Below are 18,906 nucleotides of genomic sequence, written 5' to 3'. Positions count from 1 at the left end.
CTCAATAATCAGCTTTTTTTTCCAAAAGGGAGATGTTCACTAGCCAATGACATTAAAGATGCTCGTCCCACATCCCTAGAATACTCCACCCGAGTGGCAAAGAGTCAGCTCTGGTTTAGTTTTAACAAGTAGATGGTTGCAATGTTTTGCAAAATGTAGGATGGCATAAGGCACGATAAATTAGAGGTGCCGATTCACTATTGCCTGACTGATACGCTACATAATGCCTGTAAATATGTTTAGAGACTTCAATAGCATCCTTCTTGAACGGTGATGGTAAATTTTCTTCCTCGGGGCATTGCTTGCGCTGAGCATAGAGAATTTTCCAAAAAGAAATCATACGACGAGAATGGGATTCGAACCCATGCGTGCAGAGCACAATGGATTAGCAGTCCATCGCCTTAACCACTCGGCCACCCCGTCAACAAAAGTACTTTTACCGAACCCACATTTGGAAAACAGTCGTGATGATTCTTAGGCTTCATTTTCTTTCCACATGCAACAGCGCCGTACATCAGACATTGGCTCAGCAGGTCTTGTTTTACATCCAACGTGATGACCCATGCTAATGGCATAAATACTAAACATTCAGTCCTCTCTGCTTCTCATTTATGTTGGCATTTCCCTAGCATTCCCTAAATCTGTCAATTCTGCCTTCTATCTAACTTTTAAAGTAAAACAGGCCACAATTCATGCAAGGCAAATGCATGGATTACATACCTATGGAGAAATTATCCATGTCTTTTCCAAAAAGGATCGTCCCAAGCCGATTTCATTTAGAATTGTCACGATGCAAAATGACAGAGAACTGCATGCTGCTGCCAAGTATGTGATGGGACTCGACTTCCTTGCTGTTCTATAGTGGTAGCCACCTGAAACTACATGCTGCATAGGATCTGTTCACACTTAATTTGCCATCTCTGTGACAAATAGCAAAACTTAGAACCACTCCTCAAAATCATCCTACATTTAAAAATTCTTCTCCTGGATCATCCTTGCCATCTTTCTGGTTTTCCACAGTTTTGCTCATGGGCGCTGTGGCTTAGTTGGTTAAAGCGCCTGTCTAGTAAACAGGAGATCCTGAGTTCAACTCTCAGCAGTGCCTTGTTCTCTTATTCTGCTCAATAATCAGCACTTTTTTCCAAAAGGGAGATGTTCACTAGCCAATGACATTAAAGATGCTCGTCCCACATCCCTAGAATACTCCACCCGAGTGGCAAAGAGTCAGCTCTGGTTTAGTTTTAACAAGTAGATGGTTGCAATGTTTTGCAAAATGTAGGATGGCATAAGGCACGATAAATTAGAGGTGCCGATTCACTATTGCCTGACTGATACGCTACATAATGCCTGTAAATATGTTTAGAGACTTCAATAGCATCCTTCTTGAACGGTGATGGTAAATTTTCTTCCTCGGGGCATTGCTTGCGCTGAGCATAGAGAATTTTCCAAAAAGAAATCATACGACGAGAATGGGATTCGAACCCATGCGTGCAGAGCACAATTGATTAGCAGTCCATCGCCTTAACCACTCGGCCACCCCGTCAACAAAAGTACTTTTACCGAACCCACATTTGGAAAACAGTCGTGATGATTCTTAGGCTTCATTTTCTTTCCACATGCAACAGCGCCGTACATCAGACATTGGCTCAGCAGGTCTTGTTTTACATCCAACGTGATGACCCATGCTAATGGCATAAATACTAAACATCCAGTCCTCTCTGCTTCTCATTTATGTTGGCATTTCCCTAGCATTCCCTAAATCTGTCAATTCTGCCTTCTATCTAACTTTTAAAGTAAAACAGGCCACAATTCATGCAAGGCAAATGCATGGATTACATACCTATGGACAAATTATCCATGTCTTTTCCAAAAAGGATCGTCCCAAGCCGATTTCATTTAGAATTGTCACGATGCAAAATGACAGAGAACTGCATGCTGCTGCCAAGTATGTGATGGGACTCGACTTCCTTGCTGTTCTATAGTGGTAGCCACCTGAAACTACATGCTGCATAGGATCTGTTCACACTTAATTTGCCATCTCTGTGACAAATAGCAAAACTTAGAACCACTCCTCAAAATCATCCTACATTTAAAAATTCTTCTCCTGGATCATCCTTGCCATCTTTCTGGTTTTCCACAGTTTTGCTCATGGGCGCTGTGGCTTAGTTGGTTAAAGCGCCTGTCTAGTAAACAGGAGATCCTGAGTTCAACTCTCAGCAGTGCCTTGTTCTCTTATTCTGCTCAATAATCAGCACTTTTTTCCAAAAGGGAGATGTTCACTAGCCAATGACATTAAAGATGCTCGTCCCACATCCCTAGAATACTCCACCCGAGTGGCAAAGAGTCAGCTCTGGTTTAGTTTTAACAAGTAGATGGTTGCAATGTTTTGCAAAATGTAGGATGGCATAAGGCACGATAAATTAGAGGTGCCGATTCACTATTGCCTGACTGATACGCTACATAATGCCTGTAAATATGTTTAGAGACTTCAATAGCATCCTTCTTGAACGGTGATGGTAAATTTTCTTCCTCGGGGCATTGCTTGCGCTGAGCATAGAGAATTTTCCAAAAGGAAATCATACGACGAGAATGGGATTCGAACCCATGCGTGCAGAGCACAATGGATTAGCAGTCCATCGCCTTAACCACTCGGCCACCCCGTCAACAAAAGTACTTTTACCGAACCCACATTTGGAAAACAGTCGTGATGATTCTTAGGCTTCATTTTCTTTCCACATGCAACAGCGCCGTACATCAGACATTGGCTCAGCAGGTCTTGTTTTACATCCAACGTGATGACCCATGCTAATGGCATAAATACTAAACATTCAGTCCTCTCTGCTTCTCATTTATGTTGGCATTTCCCTAGCATTCCCTAAATCTGTCAATTCTGCCTTCTATCTAACTTTCAAAGTAAAACAGGCCACAATTCATGCAAGGCAAATGCATGGATTACATATCTATGGACAAATTATCCATGTCTTTTCCAAAAAGGATCGTCCCAAGCCGATTTCATTTAGAATTGTCACGATGCAAAATGACAGAGAATTGCATGCTGCTGCCAAGTATGTGATGGGACTCGACTTCCTTGCTGTTCTATAGTGGTAGCCACCTGAAACTACATGCTGCATAGGATCTGTTCACACTTAATTTGCCATCTCTGTGACAAATAGCAAAACTTAGAACCACTCCTCAAAATCATCCTACATTTAAAAATTCTTCTCCTGGATCATCCTTGCCATCTTTCTGGTTTTCCACAGTTTTGCTCAGGGGGGCTGTGGCTTAGTTGGTTAAAGCGCCTGTCTAGTAAACAGGAGATCCTGAGTTCAACTCTCAGCAGTGCCTTGTTCTCTTATTCTGCTCAATAATCAGCACTTTTTTCCAAAAGGGAGATGTTCACTAGCCAATGACATTAAAGATGCTCGTCCCACATCCCTAGAATACTCCACCCGAGTGGCAAAGAGTCAGCTCTGGTTTAGTTTTAACAAGTAGATGGTTGCAATGTTTTGCAAAATGTAGGATGGCATAAGGCACGATAAATTAGAGGTGCCGATTCACTATTGCCTGACTGATACGCTACATAATGCCTGTAAATATGTTTAGAGACTTCAATAGCATCCTTCTTGAACGGTGATGGTAAATTTTCTTCCTCGGGGCATTGCTTGCGCTGAGCATAGAGAATTTTCCAAAAAGAAATCATACGACGAGAATGGGATTCGAACCCATGTGTGCAGAGCACAATGGATTAGCAGTCCATCGCCTTAACCACTCGGCCACCCCGTCAACAAAAGTACTTTTACCGAACCCACATTTGGAAAACAGTCGTGATGATTCTTAGGCTTCATTTTCTTTCCACATGCAACAGCGCCGTACATCAGACATTGGCTCAGCAGGTCTTGTTTTACATCCAACGTGATGACCCATGCTAATGGCATAAATACTAAACATCCAGTCCTCTCTGCTTCTCATTTATGTTGGCATTTCCCTAGCATTCCCTAAATCTGTCAATTCTGCCTTCTATCTAACTTTTAAAGTAAAACAGGCCACAATTCATGCAAGGCAAATGCATGGATTACATACCTATGGAGAAATTATCCATGTCTTTTCCAAAAAGGATCGTCCCAAGCCGATTTCATTTAGAATTGTCACGATGCAAAATGACAGAGAACTGCATGCTGCTGCCAAGTATGTGATGGGACTCGACTTCCTTGCTGTTCTATAGTGGTAGCCACCTGAAACTACATGCTGCATAGGATCTGTTCACACTTAATTTGCCATCTCTGTGACAAATAGCAAAACTTAGAACCACTCCTCAAAATCATCCTACATTTAAAAATTCTTCTCCTGGATCATCCTTGCCATCTTTCTGGTTTTCCACAGTTTTGCTCATGGGCGCTGTGGCTTAGTTGGTTAAAGCGCCTGTCTAGTAAACAGGAGATCCTGAGTTCAACTCTCAGCAGTGCCTTGTTCTCTTATTCTGCTCAATAATCAGCACTTTTTTCCAAAAGGGAGATGTTCACTAGCCAATGACATTAAAGATGCTCGTCCCACATCCCTAGAATACTCCACCCGAGTGGCAAAGAGTCAGCTCTGGTTTAGTTTTAACAAGTAGATGGTTGCAATGTTTTGCAAAATGTAGGATGGCATAAGGCACGATAAATTAGAGGTGCCGATTCACTATTGCCTGACTGATACGCTACATAATGCCTGTAAATATGTTTAGAGACTTCAATAGCATCCTTCTTGAACGGTGATGGTAAATTTTCTTCCTCGGGGCATTGCTTGCGCTGAGCATAGAGAATTTTCCAAAAAGAAATCATACGACGAGAATGGGATTCGAACCCATGCGTGCAGAGCACAATTGATTAGCAGTCCATCGCCTTAACCACTCGGCCACCCCGTCAACAAAAGTACTTTTACCGAACCCACATTTGGAAAACAGTCGTGATGATTCTTAGGTTTCATTTTCTTTCCACATGCAACAGCGCCGTACATCAGACATTGGCTCAGCAGGTCTTGTTTTACATCCAACGTGATGACCCATGCTAATGGCATAAATACTAAACATTCAGTCCTCTCTGCTTCTCATTTATGTTGGCATTTCCCTAGCATTCCCTAAATCTGTCAATTCTGCCTTCTATCTAACTTTCAAAGTAAAACAGGCCACAATTCATGCAAGGCAAATGCATGGATTACATATCTATGGACAAATTATCCATGTCTTTTCCAAAAAGGATCGTCCCAAGCCGATTTCATTTAGAATTGTCACGATGCAAAATGACAGAGAACTGCATGCTGCTGCCAAGTATGTGATGGGACTCGACTTCCTTGCTGTTCTATAGTGGTAGCCACCTGAAACTACATGCTGCATAGGATCTGTTCACACTTAATTTGCCATCTCTGTGACAAATAGCAAAACTTAGAACCACTCCTCAAAATCATCCTACATTTAAAAATTCTTCTCCTGGATCATCCTTGCCATCTTTCTGGTTTTCCACAGTTTTGCTCATGGGCGTTGTGACTTAGTTGGTTAAAGCGCCTGTCTAATAAACAGGAGATCCTGAGTTCAACTCTCAGCAGTGCCTTGTTCTCTTATTCTGCTCAATAATCAGCTTTTTTTTCCAAAAGGGAGATGTTCACTAGCCAATGACATTAAAGATGCTCGTCCCACATCCCTAGAATACTCCACCCGAGTGGCAAAGAGTCAGCTCTGGTTTAGTTTTAACAAGTAGATGGTTGCAATGTTTTGCAAAATGTAGGATGGCATAAGGCACGATAAATTAGAGGTGCCGATTCACTATTGCCTGACTGATACGCTACATAATGCCTGTAAATATGTTTAGAGACTTCAATAGCATCCTTCTTGAACGGTGATGGTAAATTTTCTTCCTCGGGGCATTGCTTGCGCTGAGCATAGAGAATTTTCCAAAAAGAAATCATACGACGAGAATGGGATTCGAACCCATGCGTGCAGAGCACAATGGATTAGCAGTCCATCGCCTTAACCACTCGGCCACCCCGTCAACAAAAGTACTTTTACCGAACCCACATTTGGAAAACAGTCGTGATGATTCTTAGGCTTCATTTTCTTTCCACATGCAACAGCGCCGTACATCAGACATTGGCTCAGCAGGTCTTGTTTTACATCCAACGTGATGACCCATGCTAATGGCATAAATACTAAACATTCAGTCCTCTCTGCTTCTCATTTATGTTGGCATTTCCCTAGCATTCCCTAAATCTGTCAATTCTGCCTTCTATCTAACTTTTAAAGTAAAACAGGCCACAATTCATGCAAGGCAAATGCATGGATTACATACCTATGGAGAAATTATCCATGTCTTTTCCAAAAAGGATCGTCCCAAGCCGATTTCATTTAGAATTGTCACGATGCAAAATGACAGAGAACTGCATGCTGCTGCCAAGTATGTGATGGGACTCGACTTCCTTGCTGTTCTATAGTGGTAGCCACCTGAAACTACATGCTGCATAGGATCTGTTCACACTTAATTTGCCATCTCTGTGACAAATAGCAAAACTTAGAACCACTCCTCAAAATCATCCTACATTTAAAAATTCTTCTCCTGGATCATCCTTGCCATCTTTCTGGTTTTCCACAGTTTTGCTCATGGGCGCTGTGGCTTAGTTGGTTAAAGCGCCTGTCTAGTAAACAGGAGATCCTGAGTTCAACTCTCAGCAGTGCCTTGTTCTCTTATTCTGCTCAATAATCAGCACTTTTTTCCAAAAGGGAGATGTTCACTAGCCAATGACATTAAAGATGCTCGTCCCACATCCCTAGAATACTCCACCCGAGTGGCAAAGAGTCAGCTCTGGTTTAGTTTTAACAAGTAGATGGTTGCAATGTTTTGCAAAATGTAGGATGGCATAAGGCACGATAAATTAGAGGTGCCGATTCACTATTGCCTGACTGATACGCTACATAATGCCTGTAAATATGTTTAGAGACTTCAATAGCATCCTTCTTGAACGGTGATGGTAAATTTTCTTCCTCGGGGCATTGCTTGCGCTGAGCATAGAGAATTTTCCAAAAAGAAATCATACGACGAGAATGGGATTCGAACCCATGCGTGCAGAGCACAATTGATTAGCAGTCCATCGCCTTAACCACTCGGCCACCCCGTCAACAAAAGTACTTTTACCGAACCCACATTTGGAAAACAGTCGTGATGATTCTTAGGCTTCATTTTCTTTCCACATGCAACAGCGCCGTACATCAGACATTGGCTCAGCAGGTCTTGTTTTACATCCAACGTGATGACCCATGCTAATGGCATAAATACTAAACATTCAGTCCTCTCTGCTTCTCATTTATGTTGGCATTTCCCTAGCATTCCCTAAATCTGTCAATTCTGCCTTCTATCTAACTTTTAAAGTAAAACAGGCCACAATTCATGCAAGGCAAATGCATGGATTACATACCTATGGAGAAATTATCCATGTCTTTTCCAAAAAGGATCGTCCCAAGCCGATTTCATTTAGAATTGTCACGATGCAAAATGACAGAGAACTGCATGCTGCTGCCAAGTATGTGATGGGACTCGACTTCCTTGCTGTTCTATAGTGGTAGCCACCTGAAACTACATGCTGCATAGGATCTGTTCACACTTAATTTGCCATCTCTGTGACAAATAGCAAAACTTAGAACCACTCCTCAAAATCATCCTACATTTAAAAATTCTTCTCCTGGATCATCCTTGCCATCTTTCTGGTTTTCCACAGTTTTGCTCATGGGCGCTGTGGCTTAGTTGGTTAAAGCGCCTGTCTAGTAAACAGGAGATCCTGAGTTCAACTCTCAGCAGTGCCTTGTTCTCTTATTCTGCTCAATAATCAGCACTTTTTTCCAAAAGGGAGATGTTCACTAGCCAATGACATTAAAGATGCTCGTCCCACATCCCTAGAATACTCCACCCGAGTGGCAAAGAGTCAGCTCTGGTTTAGTTTTAACAAGTAGATGGTTGCAATGTTTTGCAAAATGTAGGATGGCATAAGGCACGATAAATTAGAGGTGCCGATTCACTATTGCCTGACTGATACGCTACATAATGCCTGTAAATATGTTTAGAGACTTCAATAGCATCCTTCTTGAACGGTGATGGTAAATTTTCTTCCTCGGGGCATTGCTTGCGCTGAGCATAGAGAATTTTCCAAAAAGAAATCATACGACGAGAATGGGATTCGAACCCATGCGTGCAGAGCACAATTGATTAGCAGTCCATCGCCTTAACCACTCGGCCACCCCGTCAACAAAAGTACTTTTACCGAACCCACATTTGGAAAACAGTCGTGATGATTCTTAGGCTTCATTTTCTTTCCACATGCAACAGCGCCGTACATCAGACATTGGCTCAGCAGGTCTTGTTTTACATCCAACGTGATGACCCATGCTAATGGCATAAATACTAAACATCCAGTCCTCTCTGCTTCTCATTTATGTTGGCATTTCCCTAGCATTCCCTAAATCTGTCAATTCTGCCTTCTATCTAACTTTTAAAGTAAAACAGGCCACAATTCATGCAAGGCAAATGCATGGATTACATACCTATGGACAAATTATCCATGTCTTTTCCAAAAAGGATCGTCCCAAGCCGATTTCATTTAGAATTGTCACGATGCAAAATGACAGAGAACTGCATGCTGCTGCCAAGTATGTGATGGGACTCGACTTCCTTGCTGTTCTATAGTGGTAGCCACCTGAAACTACATGCTGCATAGGATCTGTTCACACTTAATTTGCCATCTCTGTGACAAATAGCAAAACTTAGAACCACTCCTCAAAATCATCCTACATTTAAAAATTCTTCTCCTGGATCATCCTTGCCATCTTTCTGGTTTTCCACAGTTTTGCTCATGGGCGCTGTGGCTTAGTTGGTTAAAGCGCCTGTCTAGTAAACAGGAGATCCTGAGTTCAACTCTCAGCAGTGCCTTGTTCTCTTATTCTGCTCAATAATCAGCACTTTTTTCCAAAAGGGAGATGTTCACTAGCCAATGACATTAAAGATGCTCGTCCCACATCCCTAGAATACTCCACCCGAGTGGCAAAGAGTCAGCTCTGGTTTAGTTTTAACAAGTAGATGGTTGCAATGTTTTGCAAAATGTAGGATGGCATAAGGCACGATAAATTAGAGGTGCCGATTCACTATTGCCTGACTGATACGCTACATAATGCCTGTAAATATGTTTAGAGACTTCAATAGCATCCTTCTTGAACGGTGATGGTAAATTTTCTTCCTCGGGGCATTGCTTGCGCTGAGCATAGAGAATTTTCCAAAAGGAAATCATACGACGAGAATGGGATTCGAACCCATGCGTGCAGAGCACAATGGATTAGCAGTCCATCGCCTTAACCACTCGGCCACCCCGTCAACAAAAGTACTTTTACCGAACCCACATTTGGAAAACAGTCGTGATGATTCTTAGGCTTCATTTTCTTTCCACATGCAACAGCGCCGTACATCAGACATTGGCTCAGCAGGTCTTGTTTTACATCCAACGTGATGACCCATGCTAATGGCATAAATACTAAACATTCAGTCCTCTCTGCTTCTCATTTATGTTGGCATTTCCCTAGCATTCCCTAAATCTGTCAATTCTGCCTTCTATCTAACTTTTAAAGTAAAACAGGCCACAATTCATGCAAGGCAAATGCATGGATTACATACCTATGGAGAAATTATCCATGTCTTTTCCAAAAAGGATCGTCCCAAGCCGATTTCATTTAGAATTGTCACGATGCAAAATGACAGAGAACTGCATGCTGCTGCCAAGTATGTGATGGGACTCGACTTCCTTGCTGTTCTATAGTGGTAGCCACCTGAAACTACATGCTGCATAGGATCTGTTCACACTTAATTTGCCATCTCTGTGACAAATAGCAAAACTTAGAACCACTCCTCAAAATCATCCTACATTTAAAAATTCTTCTCCTGGATCATCCTTGCCATCTTTCTGGTTTTCCACAGTTTTGCTCATGGGCGCTGTGGCTTAGTTGGTTAAAGCGCCTGTCTAGTAAACAGGAGATCCTGAGTTCAACTCTCAGCAGTGCCTTGTTCTCTTATTCTGCTCAATAATCAGCACTTTTTTCCAAAAGGGAGATGTTCACTAGCCAATGACATTAAAGATGCTCGTCCCACATCCCTAGAATACTCCACCCGAGTGGCAAAGAGTCAGCTCTGGTTTAGTTTTAACAAGTAGATGGTTGCAATGTTTTGCAAAATGTAGGATGGCATAAGGCACGATAAATTAGAGGTGCCGATTCACTATTGCCTGACTGATACGCTACATAATGCCTGTAAATATGTTTAGAGACTTCAATAGCATCCTTCTTGAACGGTGATGGTAAATTTTCTTCCTCGGGGCATTGCTTGCGCTGAGCATAGAGAATTTTCCAAAAAGAAATCATACGACGAGAATGGGATTCGAACCCATGCGTGCAGAGCACAATGGATTAGCAGTCCATCGCCTTAACCACTCGGCCACCCCGTCAACAAAAGTACTTTTACCGAACCCACATTTGGAAAACAGTCGTGATGATTCTTAGGCTTCATTTTCTTTCCACATGCAACAGCGCCGTACATCAGACATTGGCTCAGCAGGTCTTGTTTTACATCCAACGTGATGACCCATGCTAATGGCATAAATACTAAACATCCAGTCCTCTCTGCTTCTCATTTATGTTGGCATTTCCCTAGCATTCCCTAAATCTGTCAATTCTGCCTTCTATCTAACTTTTAAAGTAAAACAGGCCACAATTCATGCAAGGCAAATGCATGGATTACATACCTATGGAGAAATTATCCATGTCTTTTCCAAAAAGGATCGTCCCAAGCCGATTTCATTTAGAATTGTCACGATGCAAAATGACAGAGAACTGCATGCTGCTGCCAAGTATGTGATGGGACTCGACTTCCTTGCTGTTCTATAGTGGTAGCCACCTGAAACTACATGCTGCATAGGATCTGTTCACACTTAATTTGCCATCTCTGTGACAAATAGCAAAACTTAGAACCACTCCTCAAAATCATCCTACATTTAAAAATTCTTCTCCTGGATCATCCTTGCCATCTTTCTGGTTTTCCACAGTTTTGCTCATGGGCGCTGTGGCTTAGTTGGTTAAAGCGCCTGTCTAGTAAACAGGAGATCCTGAGTTCAACTCTCAGCAGTGCCTTGTTCTCTTATTCTGCTCAATAATCAGCACTTTTTTCCAAAAGGGAGATGTTCACTAGCCAATGACATTAAAGATGCTCGTCCCACATCCCTAGAATACTCCACCCGAGTGGCAAAGAGTCAGCTCTGGTTTAGTTTTAACAAGTAGATGGTTGCAATGTTTTGCAAAATGTAGGATGGCATAAGGCACGATAAATTAGAGGTGCCGATTCACTATTGCCTGACTGATACGCTACATAATGCCTGTAAATATGTTTAGAGACTTCAATAGCATCCTTCTTGAACGGTGATGGTAAATTTTCTTCCTCGGGGCATTGCTTGCGCTGAGCATAGAGAATTTTCCAAAAAGAAATCATACGACGAGAATGGGATTCGAACCCATGCGTGCAGAGCACAATGGATTAGCAGTCCATCGCCTTAACCACTCGGCCACCCCGTCAACAAAAGTACTTTTACCGAACCCACATTTGGAAAACAGTCGTGATGATTCTTAGGCTTCATTTTCTTTCCACATGCAACAGCGCCGTACATCAGACATTGGCTCAGCAGGTCTTGTTTTACATCCAACGTGATGACCCATGCTAATGGCATAAATACTAAACATCCAGTCCTCTCTGCTTCTCATTTATGTTGGCATTTCCCTAGCATTCCCTAAATCTGTCAATTCTGCCTTCTATCTAACTTTTAAAGTAAAACAGGCCACAATTCATGCAAGGCAAATGCATGGATTACATACCTATGGAGAAATTATCCATGTCTTTTCCAAAAAGGATCGTCCCAAGCCGATTTCATTTAGAATTGTCACGATGCAAAATGACAGAGAACTGCATGCTGCTGCCAAGTATGTGATGGGACTCGACTTCCTTGCTGTTCTATAGTGGTAGCCACCTGAAACTACATGCTGCATAGGATCTGTTCACACTTAATTTGCCATCTCTGTGACAAATAGCAAAACTTAGAACCACTCCTCAAAATCATCCTACATTTAAAAATTCTTCTCCTGGATCATCCTTGCCATCTTTCTGGTTTTCCACAGTTTTGCTCATGGGCGCTGTGGCTTAGTTGGTTAAAGCGCCTGTCTAGTAAACAGGAGATCCTGAGTTCAACTCTCAGCAGTGCCTTGTTCTCTTATTCTGCTCAATAATCAGCACTTTTTTCCAAAAGGGAGATGTTCACTAGCCAATGACATTAAAGATGCTCGTCCCACATCCCTAGAATACTCCACCCGAGTGGCAAAGAGTCAGCTCTGGTTTAGTTTTAACAAGTAGATGGTTGCAATGTTTTGCAAAATGTAGGATGGCATAAGGCACGATAAATTAGAGGTGCCGATTCACTATTGCCTGACTGATACGCTACATAATGCCTGTAAATATGTTTAGAGACTTCAATAGCATCCTTCTTGAACGGTGATGGTAAATTTTCTTCCTCGGGGCATTGCTTGCGCTGAGCATAGAGAATTTTCCAAAAAGAAATCATACGACGAGAATGGGATTCGAACCCATGCGTGCAGAGCACAATGGATTAGCAGTCCATCGCCTTAACCACTCGGCCACCCCGTCAACAAAAGTACTTTTACCGAACCCACATTTGGAAAACAGTCGTGATGATTCTTAGGCTTCATTTTCTTTCCACATGCAACAGCGCCGTACATCAGACATTGGCTCAGCAGGTCTTGTTTTACATCCAACGTGATGACCCATGCTAATGGCATAAATACTAAACATCCAGTCCTCTCTGCTTCTCATTTATGTTGGCATTTCCCTAGCATTCCCTAAATCTGTCAATTCTGCCTTCTATCTAACTTTTAAAGTAAAACAGGCCACAATTCATGCAAGGCAAATGCATGGATTACATACCTATGGAGAAATTATCCATGTCTTTTCCAAAAAGGATCGTCCCAAGCCGATTTCATTTAGAATTGTCACGATGCAAAATGACAGAGAACTGCATGCTGCTGCCAAGTATGTGATGGGACTCGACTTCCTTGCTGTTCTATAGTGGTAGCCACCTGAAACTACATGCTGCATAGGATCTGTTCACACTTAATTTGCCATCTCTGTGACAAATAGCAAAACTTAGAACCACTCCTCAAAATCATCCTACATTTAAAAATTCTTCTCCTGGATCATCCTTGCCATCTTTCTGGTTTTCCACAGTTTTGCTCATGGGCGCTGTGGCTTAGTTGGTTAAAGCGCCTGTCTAGTAAACAGGAGATCCTGAGTTCAACTCTCAGCAGTGCCTTGTTCTCTTATTCTGCTCAATAATCAGCACTTTTTTCCAAAAGGGAGATGTTCACTAGCCAATGACATTAAAGATGCTCGTCCCACATCCCTAGAATACTCCACCCGAGTGGCAAAGAGTCAGCTCTGGTTTAGTTTTAACAAGTAGATGGTTGCAATGTTTTGCAAAATGTAGGATGGCATAAGGCACGATAAATTAGAGGTGCCGATTCACTATTGCCTGACTGATACGCTACATAATGCCTGTAAATATGTTTAGAGACTTCAATAGCATCCTTCTTGAACAGTGATGGTAAATTTTCTTCCTCGGGGCATTGCTTGCGCTGAGCATAGAGAATTTTCCAAAAAGAAATCATACGACGAGAATGGGATTCGAACCCATGCGTGCAGAGCACAATGGATTAGCAGTCCATCGCCTTAACCACTCGGCCACCCCGTCAACAAAAGTACTTTTACCGAACCCACATTTGGAAAACAGTCGTGATGATTCTTAGGCTTCATTTTCTTTCCACATGCAACAGCGCCGTACATCAGACATTGGCTCAGCAGGTCTTGTTTTACATCCAACGTGATGACCCATGCTAATGGCATAAATACTAAACATTCAGTCCTCTCTGCTTCTCATTTATGTTGGCATTTCCCTAGCATTCCCTAAATCTGTCAATTCTGCCTTCTATCTAACTTTTAAAGTAAAACAGGCCACAATTCATGCAAGGCAAATGCATGGATTACATACCTATGGAGAAATTATCCATGTCTTTTCCAAAAAGGATCGTCCCAAGCCGATTTCATTTAGAATTGTCACGATGCAAAATGACAGAGAACTGCATGCTGCTGCCAAGTATGTGATGGGACTCGACTTCCTTGCTGTTCTATAGTGGTAGCCACCTGAAACTACATGCTGCATAGGATCTGTTCACACTTAATTTGCCATCTCTGTGACAAATAGCAAAACTTAGAACCACTCCTCAAAATCATCCTACATTTAAAAATTCTTCTCCTGGATCATCCTTGCCATCTTTCTGGTTTTCCACAGTTTTGCTCATGGGCGCTGTGGCTTAGTTGGTTAAAGCGCCTGTGTAGTAAACAGGAGATCCTGAGTTCAACTCTCAGCAGTGCCTTGTTCTCTTATTCTGCTCAATAATCAGCACTTTTTTCCAAAAGGGAGATGTTCACTAGCCAATGACATTAAAGATGCTCGTCCCACATCCCTAGAATACTCCACCCGAGTGGCAAAGAGTCAGCTCTGGTTTAGTTTTAACAAGTAGATGGTTGCAATGTTTTGCAAAATGTAGGATGGCATAAGGCACGATAAATTAGAGGTGCCGATTCACTATTGCCTGACTGATACGCTACATAATGCCTGTAAATATGTTTAGAGACTTCAATAGCATCCTTCTTGAACGGTGATGGTAAATTTTCTTCCTCGGGGCATTGCTTGCGCTGAGCATAGAGAATTTTCCAAAAAGAAATCATACGACGAGAATGGGATTCGAACCCATGCGTGCAGAGCACAATGGATTAGCAGTCCATCGCCTTAACCACTCGGCCACCCCGTCAACAAAAGTACTTTTACCGAACCCACATTTGGAAAACAGTCGTGATGATTCTTAGGCTTCATTTTCTTTCCACATGCAACAGCGCCGTACATCAGACATTGGCTCAGCAGGTCTTGTTTTACATCCAACGTGATGACCCATGCTAATGGCATAAATACTAAACATTCAGTCCTCTCTGCTTCTCATTTATGTTGGCATTTCCCTAGCATTCCCTAAATCTGTCAATTCTGCCTTCTATCTAACTTTTAAAGTAAAACAGGCCACAATTCATGCAAGGCAAATGCATGGATTACATACCTATGGACAAATTATCCATGTCTTTTCCAAAAAGGATCGTCCCAAGCCGATTTCATTTAGAATTGTCACGATGCAAAATGACAGAGAACTGCATGCTGCTGCCAAGTATGTGATGGGACTCGACTTCCTTGCTGTTCTATAGTGGTAGCCACCTGAAACTACATGCTGCATAGGATCTGTTCACACTTAATTTGCCATCTCTGTGACAAATAGCAAAACTTAGAACCACTCCTCAAAATCATCCTACATTTAAAAATTCTTCTCCTGGATCATCCTTGCCATCTTTCTGGTTTTCCACAGTTTTGCTCATGGGCGCTGTGGCTTAGTTGGTTAAAGCGCCTGTCTAGTAAACAGGAGATCCTGAGTTCAACTCTCAGCAGTGCCTTGTTCTCTTATTCTGCTCAATAATCAGCACTTTTTTCCAAAAGGGAGATGTTCACTAGCCAATGACATTAAAGATGCTCGTCCCACATCCCTAGAATACTCCACCCGAGTGGCAAAGAGTCAGCTCTGGTTTAGTTTTAACAAGTAGATGGTTGCAATGTTTTGCAAAATGTAGGATGGCATAAGGCACGATAAATTAGAGGTGCCGATTCACTATTGCCTGACTGATACGCTACATAATGCCTGTAAATATGTTTAGAGACTTCAATAGCATCCTTCTTGAACGGTGATGGTAAATTTTCTTCCTCGGGGCATTGCTTGCGCTGAGCATAGAGAATTTTCCAAAAAGAAATCATACGACGAGAATGGGATTCGAACCCATGCGTGCAGAGCACAATGGATTAGCAGTCCATCGCCTTAACCACTCGGCCACCCCGTCAACAAAAGTACTTTTACCGAACCCACATTTGGAAAACAGTCGTGATGATTCTTAGGCTTCATTTTCTTTCCACATGCAACAGCGCCGTACATCAGACATTGGCTCAGCAGGTCTTGTTTTACATCCAACGTGATGACCCATGCTAATGGCATAAATACTAAACATTCAGTCCTCTCTGCTTCTCATTTATGTTGGCATTTCCCTAGCATTCCCTAAATCTGTCAATTCTGCCTTCTATCTAACTTTTAAAGTAAAACAGGCCACAATTCATGCAAGGCAAATGCATGGATTACATACCTATGGAGAAATTATCCATGTCTTTTCCAAAAAGGATCGTCCCAAGCCGATTTCATTTAGAATTGTCACGATGCAAAATGACAGAGAACTGCATGCTGCTGCCAAGTATGTGATGGGACTCGACTTCCTTGCTGTTCTATAGTGGTAGCCACCTGAAACTACATGCTGCATAGGATCTGTTCACACTTAATTTGCCATCTCTGTGACAAATAGCAAAACTTAGAACCACTCCTCAAAATCATCCTACATTTAAAAATTCTTCTCCTGGATCATCCTTGCCATCTTTCTGGTTTTCCACAGTTTTGCTCATGGGTGCTGTGGCTTAGTTGGTTAAAGCGCCTGTCTAGTAAACAGGAGCTCCTGAGTTCAACTCTCAGCAGTGCCTTGTTCTCTTATTCTGCTCAATAATCAGCACTTTTTTCCAAAAGGGAGATGTTCACTAGCCAATGACATTAAAGATGCTCGTCCCACATCCCTAGAATACTCCACCCGAGTGGCAAAGAGTCAGCTCTGGTTTAGTTTTAACAAGTAGATGGTTGCAATGTTTTGCAAAATGTAGGATGGCATAAGGCACGATAAATTAGAGGTGCCGATTCACTATTGCCTGACTGATACGCTACATAATGCCTGTAAATATGTTTAGAGACTTCAATAGCATCCTTCTTGAACGGTGATGGTAAATTTTCTTCCTCGGGGCATTGCTTGCGCTGAGCATAGAGAATTTTCCAAAAAGAAATCATACGACGAGAATGGGATTCGAACCCATGCGTGCAGAGCACAATGGATTAGCAGTCCATCGCCTTAACCACTCGGCCACCCCGTCAACAAAAGTACTTTTACCGAACCCACATTTGGAAAACAGTCGTGATGATTCTTAGGCTTCATTTTCTTTCCACATGCAACAGCGCCGTACATCAGACATTGGCTCAGCAGGTCTTGTTTTACATCCAACGTGATGACCCATGCTAATGGCATAAATACTAAACATTCAGTCCTCTCTGCTTCTCATTTATGTTGGCATTTCCCTAGCATTCCCTAAATCTGTCAATTCTGCCTTCTATCTAACTTTTAAAGTAAAACAGGCCACAATTCATGCAAGGCAAATGCGTGGATTACATACCTATGGAGAAATTATCCATGTCTTTTCCAAAAAGGATCGTCCCAAGCCGATTTCATTTAGAATTGTCACGATGCAAAATGACAGAGAACTGCATGCTGCTGCCAAGTATGTGATGGGACTCGACTTCCTTGCTGTTCTATAGTGGTAGCCACCTGAAACTACATGCTGCATAGGATCTGTTCACACTTAATTTGCCATCTCTGTGACAAATAGCAAAACTTAGAACCACTCCTCAAAATTATCCTACATTTAAAAATTCTTCTCCTGGATCATCCTTGCCATCTTTCTGGTATTCCACAGTTTTGCTCATGGGTGCTGTGGCTTAGTTGGTTAAAGCGCCTGTCTAGTAAATAGGAGATCCTGAGTTCAACTCTCAGCAGTGCCTTGTTCTCTTATTCTGCTCAATAATCAGCTCTTTTTTCCAAAAGGGAGATGTTCACTAGCCAATGACATTAAAGATGCTCGTCCCACATCCCTAGAATACTCCACCCGAGTGGCAAAGAGTCAGCTCTGGTTTAGTTTTAACAAGTAGATGGTTGCAATGTTTTGCAAAATGTAGGATGGCATAAGGCACGATAAATTAGAGGTGCCGATTCACTATTGCCTGACTGATACGCTACATAATGCCTGTAAATATGTTTAGAGACTTCAATAGCATCCTTCTTGAACGGTGATGGTAAATTTTCTTCCTCGGGGCATTGCTTGCGCTGAGCATAGAGAATTTTCCAAAAAGAAATCATACGACGAGAATGGGATTCAAACCCATGCGTGCAGAGCACAATGGATTAGCAGTCCATCGCCTTAACCACTCGGCCACCCCGTCAACAAAAGTACTTTTACCGAACCCACATTTGGAAAACAGTCGTGATGATTCTTAGGCTTCATTTTCTTTCCACATGCAACAGCGCCGTACATCAGACATTGGCTCAGCAGGTCTTGTTTTACATCCAACGTGATGACCCATGCTAATGGCATAAATACTAAACATCCAGTCCTCTCTGCTTCTCATTTATGTTGGCATTTCCCTAGCATTCCCTAAATCTGTCAATTCTGCCTTCTATCTAACTTTTAAAGTAAAACAGGCCACAATTCATGCAAGGCAAATGCATGGATTACATACCTATGGAGAAATTATCCATGTCTTTTCCAAAAAGGATCGTCCCAAGCCGATTTCATTTAGAATTGTCACGATGCAAAATGACAGAGAATTGCATGCTGCTGCCAAGTATGTGATGGGACTCGACTTCCTTGCTGTTCTATAGTGGTAGCCACCTGAAACTACATGCTGCATAGGATCTGTTCACACTTAATTTGCCATCTCTGTGACAAATAGCAAAACTTAGAACCACTCCTCAAAATCATCCTACATTTAAAAATTCTTCTCCT

The 18,906-nt window shown here is 42.2% G+C and overlaps 14 non-coding genes across 14 annotated transcripts; 11 read left to right on the top strand and 3 right to left on the bottom strand.

The window, feature by feature from the left end:
* Nucleotides 1-341: 341 nt before the first annotated feature.
* TRNAS-GCU (transfer RNA serine (anticodon GCU)) lies at nt 342-423 on the bottom strand. Its single transcript has one exon. It is a non-coding gene; the product is annotated as a tRNA-Ser (tRNA).
* Nucleotides 424-1,031: 608 nt separating this feature from the next.
* On the top strand, nt 1,032-1,105 carry TRNAT-AGU (transfer RNA threonine (anticodon AGU)). Its single transcript has one exon. It is a non-coding gene; the product is annotated as a tRNA-Thr (tRNA).
* A 1,046-nt stretch (nt 1,106-2,151) lies between these two features.
* Nucleotides 2,152-2,225, top strand: TRNAT-AGU (transfer RNA threonine (anticodon AGU)). The gene has a single exon. It is a non-coding gene; the product is annotated as a tRNA-Thr (tRNA).
* A 356-nt stretch (nt 2,226-2,581) lies between these two features.
* On the bottom strand, nt 2,582-2,663 carry TRNAS-GCU (transfer RNA serine (anticodon GCU)). Its single transcript has one exon. It is a non-coding gene; the product is annotated as a tRNA-Ser (tRNA).
* A 1,728-nt stretch (nt 2,664-4,391) lies between these two features.
* On the top strand, nt 4,392-4,465 carry TRNAT-AGU (transfer RNA threonine (anticodon AGU)). The gene has a single exon. It is a non-coding gene; the product is annotated as a tRNA-Thr (tRNA).
* Nucleotides 4,466-5,941: 1,476 nt separating this feature from the next.
* On the bottom strand, nt 5,942-6,023 carry TRNAS-GCU (transfer RNA serine (anticodon GCU)). Its single transcript has one exon. It is a non-coding gene; the product is annotated as a tRNA-Ser (tRNA).
* Nucleotides 6,024-6,631: 608 nt separating this feature from the next.
* TRNAT-AGU (transfer RNA threonine (anticodon AGU)) lies at nt 6,632-6,705 on the top strand. Its single transcript has one exon. It is a non-coding gene; the product is annotated as a tRNA-Thr (tRNA).
* A 1,046-nt stretch (nt 6,706-7,751) lies between these two features.
* Nucleotides 7,752-7,825, top strand: TRNAT-AGU (transfer RNA threonine (anticodon AGU)). The gene has a single exon. It is a non-coding gene; the product is annotated as a tRNA-Thr (tRNA).
* Nucleotides 7,826-8,871: 1,046 nt separating this feature from the next.
* Nucleotides 8,872-8,945, top strand: TRNAT-AGU (transfer RNA threonine (anticodon AGU)). The gene has a single exon. It is a non-coding gene; the product is annotated as a tRNA-Thr (tRNA).
* A 1,046-nt stretch (nt 8,946-9,991) lies between these two features.
* Nucleotides 9,992-10,065, top strand: TRNAT-AGU (transfer RNA threonine (anticodon AGU)). The gene has a single exon. It is a non-coding gene; the product is annotated as a tRNA-Thr (tRNA).
* Nucleotides 10,066-11,111: 1,046 nt separating this feature from the next.
* On the top strand, nt 11,112-11,185 carry TRNAT-AGU (transfer RNA threonine (anticodon AGU)). The gene has a single exon. It is a non-coding gene; the product is annotated as a tRNA-Thr (tRNA).
* Nucleotides 11,186-12,231: 1,046 nt separating this feature from the next.
* TRNAT-AGU (transfer RNA threonine (anticodon AGU)) lies at nt 12,232-12,305 on the top strand. Its single transcript has one exon. It is a non-coding gene; the product is annotated as a tRNA-Thr (tRNA).
* Nucleotides 12,306-13,351: 1,046 nt separating this feature from the next.
* Nucleotides 13,352-13,425, top strand: TRNAT-AGU (transfer RNA threonine (anticodon AGU)). The gene has a single exon. It is a non-coding gene; the product is annotated as a tRNA-Thr (tRNA).
* A 2,166-nt stretch (nt 13,426-15,591) lies between these two features.
* TRNAT-AGU (transfer RNA threonine (anticodon AGU)) lies at nt 15,592-15,665 on the top strand. The gene has a single exon. It is a non-coding gene; the product is annotated as a tRNA-Thr (tRNA).
* The last annotated feature ends 3,241 nt before the right edge of the window (nt 15,666-18,906 follow it).

This window comes from Eleutherodactylus coqui, chromosome 11 (genome assembly GCF_035609145.1).
Source record: "Eleutherodactylus coqui strain aEleCoq1 chromosome 11, aEleCoq1.hap1, whole genome shotgun sequence".
In the NCBI taxonomy this organism is placed as follows: Eukaryota; Metazoa; Chordata; class Amphibia; order Anura; family Eleutherodactylidae; genus Eleutherodactylus; species Eleutherodactylus coqui.
Note: the sequence above shows the minus strand (reverse complement) of the source record. Positions and strands in the feature narration are given on the sequence as shown.